Source organism: Crocodylus porosus, unplaced genomic scaffold, assembly GCF_001723895.1.
Source record: "Crocodylus porosus isolate Cpor-Errol unplaced genomic scaffold, CroPor_comp1, whole genome shotgun sequence".
NCBI classification, from domain to species: domain Eukaryota; kingdom Metazoa; phylum Chordata; order Crocodylia; family Crocodylidae; genus Crocodylus; species Crocodylus porosus.
In genome coordinates, this window is record NW_017728949.1 from 46181749 (window position 1) to 46196033 (window position 14285).

Below are 14285 nucleotides of genomic sequence, written 5' to 3' on the forward strand. Positions count from 1 at the left end.
GAGAGTTTAACATTAGAAATTAAAAGAAAACACACCCCCTGCAAAAAAAAAAAAAATCCCCCAAAACGCAAAAGGAATCAAAACTCATGATATCTTGTATTGGACCAACTATATGTTTGCAAAAAAATTCTTTATTTGCAAGCTTTCAGCCAGAGGCAACTTTCATCAGGCATAAGAGATTGCAAAGATTGTAAAAGTTCTCCTAGGCAGAAATATGAAAAAAATCATTTTTTTTGCAAATATCTAATTGGTCTAATAAAATACATCATCTTTGCCATGAGGTTTGATACCTTTTGTCTCTAGACCAATACAGCTACAGCCTGGATATGTAACCCAAAACGCAAACAAATTTTATAAAATTCTGTGACAAACAATCTGCATGTTAAGTCCCTGGAGGCAGCGAATTCTATGGACCTTAAGTCCTAGTTCATGTCGTTTTACCCAGAAAAGCTGATACCCTAATTTTATGAGACTTTTGCTTGAGGCAAAACTTTAAATGTGTGTCAAACATACCTTGAGGGGCATAGCTATGACAATTCTTTCTGTTCACGTACACACTTTTTTTTTCTTATTTTGGGCCTAATCTACACCATAGAGAGAACAAACTCCAGAAAACAGTGCTGGACAATTGTAATTTACATTGTAATCTACTTTTCTTTCATTAAAAGTAAATATTATAAATGGATCTACATTTTAAAAGGCAAAAATCTAAGGTCTCCATCTGACAATGAACATACATAAATTAAGTCAACAGAAACAACAATCCTGGCAAGGAAACAAAAATGTAAACCCAAAAATGATGCTTCAGTCTGTACTGTGTGTGTGTATGGATGTATCATTTTATAAATGTATACATACAATGCTAAAAGCAGAATAATTAAAATATGCAGCTATTAAAAAATACAACAATTTTATAGTAGTAAATCTCATGACCTTTCTACTAAACATAAACCTAGAACATCTTGATTTAAGATTAAACCTAGATGATAAATGATAGATTATGATATGGTTAGGAAACCAAAAACCTGAACATACCCCCTAAATTTAACGTAAAAATTAATGTAACATACTAAAGAGGCCAATCAAAACAGGTAGTCAAGCCATAACGCCCTGATAGGGTGTCATTAATGCTTTGTAAACAAACAAACAAGCAAAAATCTAAGCCTTGTACATCTTAAATCATTTAAATTTATTTAAATGATTGATGGTACAAGAAATATGCTAAGATGAGTTTTCATGTACCTCAAGTAAGAACTCAAAAATGTAAGCATCTGCTCAGCTATAGCTAATTTATTTGGACAAAAAATGCAGATATTCAGAGATATCAACAGCTAAATATTTTATATTACTTGTCTAATTCAAGTGGAAAACAAAAACCATTTTAGACCAAAATCTACCATGATATACATGGGGAAAAGTACTGAGATGTAACTGGTGGGGAACATACTAGCAGGATGGTCAATGTACTATTCAAATGCTACCTTAGACAGAAACTTCAAATAAAACTACCAAAACAACCTAGCCACCTAGGCTTTTTGTCCAGTGACTCAAATGTGAAAGATTTTTGACTTGCTGAAATGAGTGCACACTAATTGAAATGCAGCCTTTAGTATAAAGAAAACTAAGCTTGCACAAATGTAAAGGCTGAAAGGAGGCTTTCATCCAATTAGTGTTATCTCCTGAATTATAACTGTTAATTGGATTTTCAAACCCATTATATCCTAATAAACCTGACTAGTAGAGACTAAAAGGAAATCAGCTTACCTTCTACAGATTTGTGAAAAGACAGTTAAGTGGACTTCTAGGCATCTATTCTCTCATCTTGGTATGTGAGTTTTACACAAATAAAGCCTATTAACAGTAATGCCAGTTATGGGTATAAATCCTCTGCATATCAGTGGAGAAAATACAACCCTGGAAGTTGAAAAGATTGTCGTCTTCTGGATTTTGCTCAGAAGACAAGAAGTTCAAGAAGTTTTTATGCAGATAAAGTGAAATAATCCATTTAGTGTTGTACTTATGGCAAAATAATTACGTGAGCAGTGACCTCGATACAGCATTTAAAGGCCTATCTCTAAACTTTAGTGGCCTGTATAATTCTCTGAATTTTGAATGAGAGACATTGGTGGGTGGAGACATTAGTAGATTCGCTATCCTTGTCTTTTCACTTTTGTCCTTTATATTTTCTTTTACTTTCATCATTTTCACTTTTCTGTCTACTTCCTTTTTATTTTATTCCAGTCTTTCTCAGAGTTCTGTCTGATTGTCTCCTTGCTTTCTCTTCTTCTATGACAACGTTTACCAAATGTTGCCAGTAAGCCCTGCATCCCAATTGAAAAATGGGTCTACTGGTGCCTTTCAGAATCCCCGTATGTTTTCAACACCTACCCCATAGTTCAGACTTTCAATTAAGTACACATAAACTGGATTTTTAAATGTTTTTAAAGGTCTTCATAACACACATCTGCTTATTTGTTATATGCTTTGAGGAACAGCAAAGTAACAGAATTATGTTAATATTTAAGGCATTATCTTGACAGCTTAGCTCTTTCTCACGTAAATAAAAGAAGCAATTCACACCTAAGAGCTATATTCTCATACTCTTTTAAAACTCAGTAGATACTACTCTTTATCCATTACTCTTGAATCATATTTGGTTTCCTTAGATGGAAGACAGCTAGTGAAGTGGCTTTTGAGATATTGTTACAAAGCAGTACCACTTGGTATTTGGGTTCTTACTGTGCCATGGCCCCATCACTCCTATGATCAGGAAAAAACATAAAGGTGGTGTTAAATGCTGTTTCAGTGAAGATTCAGCCAGTATCAAAGCAAAAGTTTAAAACTGTCTAAAGCAGTGGTAAAGATCTTATTGGTTCTTGTTTGCAAAGACCTTCATAATTTTCTTTTAGTTTTGCCTTTCATGAGTAAAGAAGCCATCCTAAGTTTACACAGATAGAATCCTTGTACTACACTGTGATGCATTCCCTACACAGCATGTCACATTATTTTGATGAGAGATGCTTCTTTCTTGTGTGCTATCAGAGAACTGCTTTCAGGGGCAAATGCATACCATGTTTCTCTTAAAGATAACCTGTAAACAATTCCTTAAATACTTGCTTAAATGTATTCTTACATGCTGAAGACTCCAGATAGACAAAAGAATAATTTACCTTAAAATTGATTTACTAAATTTTACTCATTAGTTCTCGCATACTCATATTAAGTGCCATATAAAAAGTTGAAATGGGTTGACGTTTGTGGTACTATACAGAGAAGTAAGAAATCAGGGTTCCTTTCCACAGACTTTTCCAGACTGCCTCTGTAGGCTCAGCCCATAATATTCTAGGCCTAGTGTATGAAGCCCAAATGGAGCATGACCATAAATAGTTATATATGAACCATTTAAAAAATATAATGGAGCTTATTTCAATGTTAGTTTCTTTTGATACAACTTTAACTGTACTGACATTCTGAAAACCTATTAAACTACAAATTCTACTGATTTAACCTAATATACCTGAGCTCCATGGTTCTGGGGAGGATTAGTGGGATGGCTTTGATGTCAATAGCATGGTAGATGCTGGGGTGCCCTAGCGGAAAAAGAGCTACCACTCTGTAATTTTACGGATCAGAACTAACAAGAAGATACTCAGCCCTCTTTTCTTGAGTCAACATACAAAATAAACATTTAAAATTCCTTTGGTAATAAATATTTATAAATCTCTTTTGAAAAGAATGGACTGCATCAGAACCATATTACACCTGTCACAAACAATATGCATTTTTAATTGAACCAAATTCCTTTAATGGTTTTACCAAATCCATAGTATCTTCCTGAGTGCCGATGTTTGCATTAGGTTCTCTTTAAGAATAGATATATATGGTAAAAACAAGTCCTGTCAGAGCTTCCTTCTGGTTCCATATCTGAGATGGCTTCAGGAAAAAAATTATTTCAGCAGTAGACAGGAATAACATGTGGCCCTTACACAATATTCCATTAAGTGATTTTTTTTATGGAATAAATTTTTAAAAGTTGAGAGTTATATAATGTTGCCTCATTTTCCAAACCCTTCCCTCTTGTAGCTCTATCTTCCATTGCAAATTCTTCCTATTCAATATTTATTTTTTTCTTTAAATACAAGTTTAAAAATAAACAGCTAGGAATACATTTCTCCAAATATTCAATACTATGGCTGTTTATAGATGTTATGGTTTTCTAGGTTTAATCTGAATGACAGCCGTCATTATATGCACGGGTGTCTGCAGTCTGAATTAACTAATCCTCATTGAATAAGGATTAAAGTTAATGCAGATTAGGGCAGTATGAACTAGGCAATTTAAACTCTATTAATTAACATGCATATGTGGAAACTCAACTGGGATTTTAGCAACACAAAAGAGGCTATCAGGCACAAAGTAACACCTTTACAAAGTCAAATGTGCCAACAACACCTTACCACGACTATGCATCAGTATCCTAAAACCCCAGTCCTGCCCAAGCACATGGGCTACTGGTCTGTGAAGAAGAGGGAAAACCCCCTTGGCCCTCCCCTTCTCCCTCCACAACACGTTGGCAGAGGTGATCATCAAAACTCGGATCAATCACACCCATTACAACTTCTGGAGTAGCACTTTAGATAACTGTTAGTAGGTTTGCAACGATGTAGCAGTGCTTAAACAGGCATGTTATTGCAGCCTAATTACTTCCAACCACAAGTGCTCAGCACATAAACCCACATACAGAGGCTGGAAATTGGGTTTGTTAAGGGGTTGATGGTCAGTGATCATCTATTACCCTGTAATTTGATTTGAATTGCAGGGTTGCATTCAGATGTGCAGACACATGTGGCTTGTGGCACCACAAACCTCTTTGTGGTGCCACAAACTGCACAAATTGCATGTTAATCTGTGTGTTAATACCTAATTTGCAGTACCAGGGCAAAATTTGCTCCTGGGACTTCCCTGTAGCAACTGCCTCCCAAAAAAAAAAAATCTGAAAAAAAAGCATCACAAGCCACACCAAAGAGGTGTGTGTTGGGACAAAAGCAGAGACAGGGGAGCAGGTAGTCTTGGGCTGCTTGCTCCCCTGTCCCCGCTTGCTGCAGAACCCCTGCGCTGAGGCACCCTATGCCCCAGCTACCTGCTACCCAGATGGCTCGGGAGCAGGGTGCCTTGAGATGGGGGAGCAGGCAGCCCTGAAATTACTCCCCCTCTGTCTCTGCATGCTGAGGCACCCTGTGCCCCAGCCAGGTGTGGAGCAGCTGGGGAACAGCTGGCTGGAGTTTAGGGTGCCTCAGTGTGGAGGTTCCATGTGTCTCAGTGCATGAGTGCTGCAGTCTCCCCCACCTCAGGGCACTCTGCACCCCAGTTGGGTGGGGGATGCCTGGTTGGGGCACAGAGTCCCTCAGAGCAGAGGTCCACAGCAAGGAAAGATGGGGGAGCAGGCAGCTCTGCTTCCCCTTTCTCCCCCGCTGCTCCCCAGCTGGCCGGGGCACAGGGTTCCTCAGCTTAGGGATTGCCTCCCAGCTGAGGCACCCAGTGCTGCAGGCAGCCCCTGCACAGCACAAGAAGCAGTGGGACAATGTGTCCTGCTGTAAAGCGCACAGGCAGGGGCGCACACTGCAGGACAAAGTACTGGAATAAATTTGTGCCGCTACTCTTTGTGCTACTGCAAAGGCACACCCCTGCTCATGGGGAACCAGGCTATAATGCACATCAGTTGATGTGGTTTAGAGAATGGTGAGCACAGCTACAAATGGCTTTTGAGATAGCTGTGTGAGGAATGCAATATAAGAGAACTTGCTCTGAAAAAAGCTGAGAATCTATTAATGTGCAAAACCCCAAATATCAAATAGGTGAGATGTCAGCAAAATGAGGGGAAGGATCACAAGAACAACTGAAAACGAGACTGTAAGAAATGTTGTGAGAATGGTGTCCCCAAGCACATATATACTTTTTTCTTGAAGACTTTAAGATAAATTTTCTTTCTCTCTATAAGGGCCTAGCAGTTTAAATGATTTCCTTGATCTTTCCATGAACTACCTTCACTATGAGTCCCAGGCGGCAGGGGAGGAGCTCTCCAACCATGGGTATGGGCAGACCAGGATAGGGAACGGGTGGAGCATAGCAAAATACTGGCCAGCAGCGTTGAGATCACAGTGAAGGAGAAAATCTGTTATTAGCATAGCTACCAAAAAGATTGCTTTTCTTCTGGAAAAGGTAGAAGTAGTTGATCCAGAAAGTGACCTGTGACTCTCAATATAATTTCCTCAGTCTACTTCTGAATCAGTACAGTGTTGTGCTTTATTTAATGTTTCTGTCCAGCCTGATGATGATGAGAAAACTCTGGTACCCTTTCTCAGGAATATTTCTTACTCATAAGAAATCTCACTGAAATAACTGTGGGCAAAGGTTTTGGACAGGTCTGGGCATTCTTTCTAGACTTGACCTTAACCCAACAATTATTGTATTTGACTTTTACTAATTAATTTTAATTTATGAATTTATATATATAATTTTCAGTTGCCTCTGGCCATTTTTAGTTCACATTGGAAATGGAAGTAGAGATAGTTATATACCATAAAGATTTTTCTGGTATTTCTAGCCTGATTGGAAGAAGTAAGTTCCAGGCACCTTATGGAAATATCTATTATCCTGAGATTTCCAGCCCTGTATTTCAGCTTAAAAAGCTTGCATAATTCTAATAATACAGGTTTTTGGAACATGTATGAACTGAATTGTAGTTTTACACCTTTTGGAGCTGATAGAGAAAATCTTCTGTGTTGCAACTTAAGCAAATTAGTTCTTGTCATACCACCAGTAGACATGGAAAACAATTATCACTTCCTTCTTTATAAAAATATTTCATATGGTTGCAGATTGTTTTAATTCTCCCCCTCCTTCAGTTTTCTGTTTTTCATAGGAAAGGAACTTAACTCTCCTTCAGAAATTATGTTGTCTAAAGCTCTTATTATTCTTGTCACTCTCCTTTAGACTGGCAGTTTTATTTATGTCTTTCTTAGAGCATGGTGCCCAAAACCAGACATAGTATTCCAGTGGAGGCCTTGCCAGTACTAAGGAGAGTGGAATAATTACCTCCCATGCCCAACACACATCATCTTCCTGTTTTTGTGTTATTTCTTCTATTTATCATGAATTCTAGGCCTGTTCCAATTGCTTGCAACTTCTCCAGGGTTGGTATCCATAGATTTTACAAGTGTGCTCTCTATTCCATTATTCAAATCGTTAATGAAAATAATGGCAAAAACTGGCAGGAATCTACTTGAAAAATCCACCATTTTGAAAGCAAAATTTGATGTCCTTTTTTAACATAGATTTGCAACCAGTTGTGTGCCTACCTCATAGTTATTCCATTTAGACCAGGGATACCAAATATATGACTTGTAGAGCTGCGTCATCCACCCCATGGCAACAGTGTTAACTGTTGCAGCTTCAGGGCCACAGCAGTTAACATTGCCACAGCTTGTCCCACTGCCAAATATCTGGCCCTGTGAGAAGTCCCAAAGGGCCAGACATTTGGCAGTAGGAGGAGCGGTAGCTGTCAATGCCCCAGAAGCTGCAGAAATGTGTGGTCACCATCAAATCTGCAGCTTGATGGGCAGCCCTGTGAGCCAGATGATAAGGCTCTGCAATCCAGGGCCAGCCTTTGACCAGTGCCATACAACTCACCTAGCCTGTGGGGCTGAATGAGTCTGACACTCCTGATCTAGACCACATTTTCTCATTTGCTTTTTGAGAATATGATGTGGGACAGGGTCAAAGACATTCTGGAGTCAAGATATCACTTCTGCTATATCACCGGCTATTCTGTCAAAGGAGATAAGCTTGGTTAAATTTGACTCATTCTTGATAAATTGGTATTGGCTCTTCCTTGTTACCTTTTTGTCACTTAATACCTTGGGAGCTTATAAACTGATTGTCTAATCCTTCTATGTCTAATGTCCTTTTGGGTACCAAAGTTAGGTTGACTGGCATGTAATTCCTTGAGTGCTCCTTTTTCCCTTTTTAAAAAGAGAAACTACATGTGCTGTTCTTAGTCCTCTGGGACCCTATTAAAGATAATCAATTGTTTATAGTCCAGTTTGCTTCAGCAAGTTCCATATGTATTCTGGAACATCCTCAAACTCCGCCAACTTGAATGTGTCTTATTTATCTAACTGTTCTTTAACTTGTTCTTTCTCTAGTCTAACCTCCTAGCCCTTCCTAAAAAACAGTTGAATTAAGAATCTGGTTACATTTAACTTGCTTTTTGAGCATTGAAGCCAAAAAGGCATGTAATGCTTCAAACTTTTCTGTACCATTTGTTATTTAATCACCTTTCCTGCTAGCAAACTGGTTTAATACATAGTAAATATGGATCAGTGACACACTACAAAGCCCTCCTACATAGTGAGTCACTCAAATCCAAGTATAGTTACTCCATGAGAAATGATAATAATTTTACTGTGTGAGAAAGTTAATATATATAATGTGTTGTCATTTTATTTCCCTAATTTCATCCCAGAGTAATTTGTTCAATGCAAATTATTTCCTCTGCCACCAAGTGGCCAGATAGTATAATAGCACCTACAGTGGGCAGCCAGTTTGGGAGAACTGCCTATATATTCCTGCTATTGCACAATCAATTTACTGTGAGATAAATTACCGTGTAGTAATTTGTGTTGTGTGTCCAGACCATTGCTGTACTTCCTATCTTTCCTCTGCATCAAGATAATTAGCTGTTTTGCCTTTAATATAATCTCTTTTTGGAACTGCCAGCTCTCCCAAAACTCTTAAAAGTTTCTTTCCAAGAGACATCATGTATCAAACTTCCTGATTGTGCCAATGTCTGCTTTTACAAGTCCATTGTGATTCTTCTACTTGCTCATTGCTCTTTCCCCTTTCTCTCCTTAGAACATCAATTCTATTGATTCATAATCAGTTTCACCCTAATTATTTTCCAGTCAGATACTCAACCTGTTCCTCTTTGTTAGAATCAGATCAATGGTAGCTACAACCTCTGTAGATTCCTCAACTTTCTGAAAGAACACGTTGTACCCAATATATTCCAAGAACTTGCTGGATGTCCTATGCTACTGCTTTTCTAATAGATGTCCCAGTATTTACATTTCACTACTACCAGCTCAAACAAAACAAAAAAGAGGAAAAAAAAGAACCCACCTCATCAATCACCTCCTCCTTCTGGCTTTGTGATCTGTAACAGACCCTTTCCATGATTTTTTATCTTTTCTTTTCCTTACTTATCTTCACTTACAGACATTCAGCAAGTCTGCGTCTCATTTTTTCTTCTTTGACTTTGCAGCAAGTTATGAATTCTGGATATACAAAGCAATATCTCCTCTCTTCATTGCATGTCCTTCCTGAAAAAGCTCTATCCTGCTATACCAGTATTTCAGTCTTGCAACTTAACTTACCAAGTCTATGTGCAACTAATTATGTCATAGTTCTGGTTGTATACTAAGGCTTCTACTTTTTCTTGTGTATTCTCTCTTTGAATTTGTCTACAGATGTCTCAGCTGTTTAGAGGTTGGCCCATTATTCACCTCTTCATCTCTCCCATGACCCTATTTCAGTCCATTGACTGATACAAAGGGCTGAATGACGCAATGATGAATGGTGTGATTTTTTGAAAAATATGTGCAAGTAATTTTGGACGTCTCATTGAGAGTCAGTAAAACTTAGGCTTCCCAGTTAGAAGTTATCCCCCACGTAAAGATGACATTACATGACTATTACTACTATTCTCCATAGGATCCATGCCCCATTCAGTGCACAGGATGGAAAGTGCTTAGGGAATAAGAGAGATATCCTATATTTGAATCCTCTTCACTTACTGAGTGATCCCTGATCTATTTACCCCACACAAAGAATATAAAATTGGCAATGGATACTGAATTATTTTCTAATAGCGTTCTTTCTACAGGGTCATTATTGTTATAACATATGAGCACCTCACAGCTTTTAACTTCATTGTAAGTAAGAGAGATTATTCTTCTGGTTTTATGGAAAGTGGGGGCAAGTGGGGAGAAACTGAGATGCTTTCTTAAGGTCAGAGAGTCAGCTTTAGAATTCAGAACCACTAACTCCCAACCACATATTCACATGACAGTATCCTCATGTTAGAGGTGCTAATCTTCTAGAGTGGCCATTGACTTCAGTGAGGTTTAGAGTCATCAGCATATCCAGCCCCATGACTTTGAAAATGGGAATCCAGAAAATGAGGGAAACACAGTTGAAAAGCAAGGATATAATTACATTTTCCTTGGTCTTGCTCATCTTACCACAAAGCCATCCCTTCTTTTCCCACAGGCCTCTGTTTTCCTCTGTATACTGTCCTACTTCTTAATCAAGGAGGGTAAGGATCCTACAAACAGCCTACACAGCCGTGACAGATTCCCTGAGAACCATCCATCCCCTCTACTAATGGGAGCAGAAGTCTGATAAGAGTATAACTTCGTTAAATAAAGGGCTGTATTGTAATCTATATAACAACATACAAATTAAGGTCACACAAGCTACAAACAGACACCTCATGTGTGGTAGGTCCTGACTGTCTCAGGGTTTGGCTCAGATCAAAATAAGAGTGGTATACCTGTTTATCAACCTGCATTGTTTCTCCTGCCTGTAAGTGGTTAGGGAGAGCACAGAGCCTGGCAGGCTTGTCCCTAGAGTGAACTGCAGTTAAGCTAAATGAGCCACAAATAACGTACAGAAAATTTCCTGGGAAAAACCACTAGTGCCTTTTAATGGCATATTTCACAGGAATGTGAAGTAGGACAATGAGTATAAATGGTCTGTATGATAGTCTGTAGGAGAGAGTGACTGAGAAAGCTTGGAGGGGATAGTTAGCTCAGTCAGTCTGAAGTCAGGCAGAAGGCAGGGTAGATGTGCACCGTATAGACTAACTCATGGGCTTGTCAACCGAGTGTACATGGTACTTGAGAAGGCCCTAGGGGATATGTGCATGTGGGCAGTGCCAACACACACCATCCTGCACTGCTGCGCAGGTGCCATCTGCCTGGCCAGACGTGGTGGACAGGAGAAGCTCACACACATCGGCTGCCACTGCTCTGCGTTTGGCCATGCCCTGCCCTTGCTCCACGTCTGGCCGCTGGGGGTAAACTGCTCCATGTCTGGCTACTGGGGGTACACTGATCCAAAAAGGTTGAAACCTCCTGGACTAACTAAATCAAAGGTGTATAGCATGAGTTTTTGTGAGCTCAAGCTCTTTACATCAGAAGCTAATGAAGTGAGCTTAGGCTTATGAAAGCTCATGCAATACATATCTTTGAGTTAGTTTATAAAAGGGGTGGCCAATCTGCAGCATGTGTACCACAAACCTCTGTGTGTGGCATGTGGCAGATTTGGTGAGGGGACAGGCAGCACAATGGCAGATAGGGCAGGGGGCGGAAAGCAGAGTGGCAGATCAGATGGGGTAAGAGATCAGAGTGTTATTCAGGAAGGGTGCACAGCTAAAGAAACTTTTCTGCCAGCTAATTTGTGGCACTTGTTCCAAAAAGGTTGGCCCCCGCTGGTCTATAAGGTGCACATCTACCCTTGCCTTCTGAGGAAGCTTGGACTGGCTTTCTTCTAAGGGAAGTATGGGGGCTTCTTCCCTATGCAAAGAGAGATTACTGGAAGAGAATAGTGTGGGTCTCTCCTTGTTTCCCCCAATTAGAAGACGTGGCTGATTCCAAGGTTCTCAGTAGAGCGTGGGATGCTGTTACTTCTTTGATATTGTGGGCTCAACTACTATATTTTCTTCAATACAATACATTCCCAAATAAAACACTGTGTGTATGGAAGGTGGATTATAGAAAAAAAGATTTTTCTAGAGCCATGGCCAACTGTGTGACGTACAGTAAATCCTCCTGGAAAGTGTCTAGCAAGTGTGGCATCAGGATTTTCCCATGAGGCCACACTTCCAGGAAGACTTATTCTATATCACACAAGGCTAGGACCCAAACCCTTGCAAGGGCAGTCATGAGGCTATTAGTTTTTACTGTAAGTAATTATTTATACGAGATCATGGAAATAAAATGTTGCTTCCACATCAAAAGCCTCATCAAGACGCCACCAACAGCTCAACTGCTGTTTCAGACACAAGCTATATTGCTTGGCCAATAGCTTTGACTATGAGAGGGTTAATACAAGAATCTGCCCCTTCAGTTTGTTGAACAGATACAAGCAGCCACCATTTTGACAGCTGCACAGCATACACAGTGTCTCCACAGACTTGCTTCTTTCACAGTAAAAAAAGTCAGCTTTCCCTCTTAAAACACATACTCCAATTTATGGGACAGGGCAAGATGATTTTGGGGGGAAAGGTCCACATTATATGTTAGAAAATATGTCATTTAAAACCTTAATATTTGGTTATTATTCAGCCAAAATATACCCTAGGAACACAAGCAGGATAAGGGAAATGGCAGGATTTTAAAGTAACCAACTCAGCCAAGCCCAAAGGGAATTTCATTGGGCAAAGACAAGGCTTTTCTCAGGCTTCAGGGATTTTTCTTTTCTGACTTGAGAAGGTCTGCTGCAAGCATTAAAAGTATCAGGGCATCTCAAATGGAAAAAAGTCACAAGAATCTTTTTGTAATGGAAAAATGTTAAGCAGACTCAATGTAGAAAACACTACTAGCTCCCCTTTTATGTACATGGATTAGATGTCTTCCTAAATGTTAAAACATGTATTTCTGCAGTCTTCTATCTCTTTGCTTTTCAACAGGAGTTTTGAAATTGCAATTTTAAGGTTGAGCGTTAGCTTAATTATTGGTCTTTGAACGAAATCTATACCTTCAAAAGTACCCTGTTTTTCAAAATTTGTTGAGACAGTCTGGTCTTAATATGATTAGCTAACTGCCCAGAAAACATCCATTTAAGGAAAATAGATCTGAAAGCTAATTATTATTATAATGCTTTCTAATTGTATTTAGTTGTTATCAGAAAGCTAATTGAAATGTCCTTGATTTTCATTCTGGTTAAACCTGACTGGACAACATTAGTTGTTATAGGGCCAGTGTGTCAGTTGGTGTAAATCAGAATAGTTCAATTGACTGGAAATTAGGTCATTTACATCTGCTGAAGATCTACTTCTGCATGTCATTAAAGGTTAACATAGGGTCTGACTTGCTTCATTACACCTATTTTATACCAGCATAACACTATGGAAATTAATTATACATAACTCATGTGACAGAGTATGGAATCAGGTCCATATTTCTTACCATTGATATCACAAAACAGATGCGTGTCAATTCTGCATCTGAGATTATTCAAATGGCTATGTCTTACAGGAGTGGGCACTTACTGATGAATTAGTTTATAAATTTCCAAATTTTGTCATTCCATTTAGACATTAAAAAGAATTGTGCTGTTCACAGACAGCATGGGAATCAGACTTAATTATTTTAAGAACAGAAATCACTAATTTCAAAAGAGTCAGACCTCAGACCATGAGAATATGTTATTGAGAGCATGAGTGTGTATGCATGTGTGATGGGAATGTAAGAATAAATTCTGTTAAAAGCATGATGGGATCTGATACATGATCCCAACAATCATGTCTCCTACCATGTCACACATGCATGCCAGGAGGTGTGACCATGGAATTGGGGATCAGATCTCAATCATACTCTATTGTCAGTTTCATCATCCTAGGTGCCCCCTGCACCAGCAAGTAGTTATCCAGGGGCCTGGTACTCCTGTGGCGTGGACCACCAGTCAGCTGATCAGCATGTCCAACCTTGCGATTGCACGGGAGTCTTGACAGACTCTATGGTGCTCCGAAGGCTGGGAGTGGCCACGTGTTTAATTTAAAGCACAGTGGGAACCACCACAACATTATTACTCACATTTTCTGTAATAAGTTTGTGGCTCGTTCCCTGTTTTATAACACTGTTACTTGCTTGAAAGTGTGACCAAGTTACTATTTAAGACGGGGTAGGTAAAATGATGGATTTGGCTGGCGGCTGGATTTTATTTCCCAGCAGCCCCTGCCCGTGTTGCTACATCCAGTTTCCTGGGAGACCCCAGGAGTGGTGATGCCATGACAATGCAGGGCCAGGGTTTCCATGGAGAGTGTCCCCAGCACAGCTGGCAAGGTGGGCAGCAGGGCAGGGGGTTGCTCCAGGGCTGGGATCTTGCGGTGGTGACAGTGTAGTCTGGAGCCAGGGTAGAGCTGCGATCCTCTGCCCGCACACCAGGCTAAGATTGACACTGATTTAACAAAGAATGCAACTAGTTCACACTCCAGCTGTATC

At 39.5% G+C, this 14285-nt stretch overlaps 1 protein-coding gene across 1 annotated transcript in view; it reads right to left on the reverse strand.

Annotated features, from left to right (window-relative positions):
- XIRP2 (xin actin binding repeat containing 2) overlaps window positions 1–14285 on the reverse strand; it is a gene marked incomplete at its 5' end in the record, with an annotated part of 202383 nt that overhangs the window by 27990 nt on the left and 160108 nt on the right. The gene's annotated exons all lie outside the window — the stretch shown is intronic.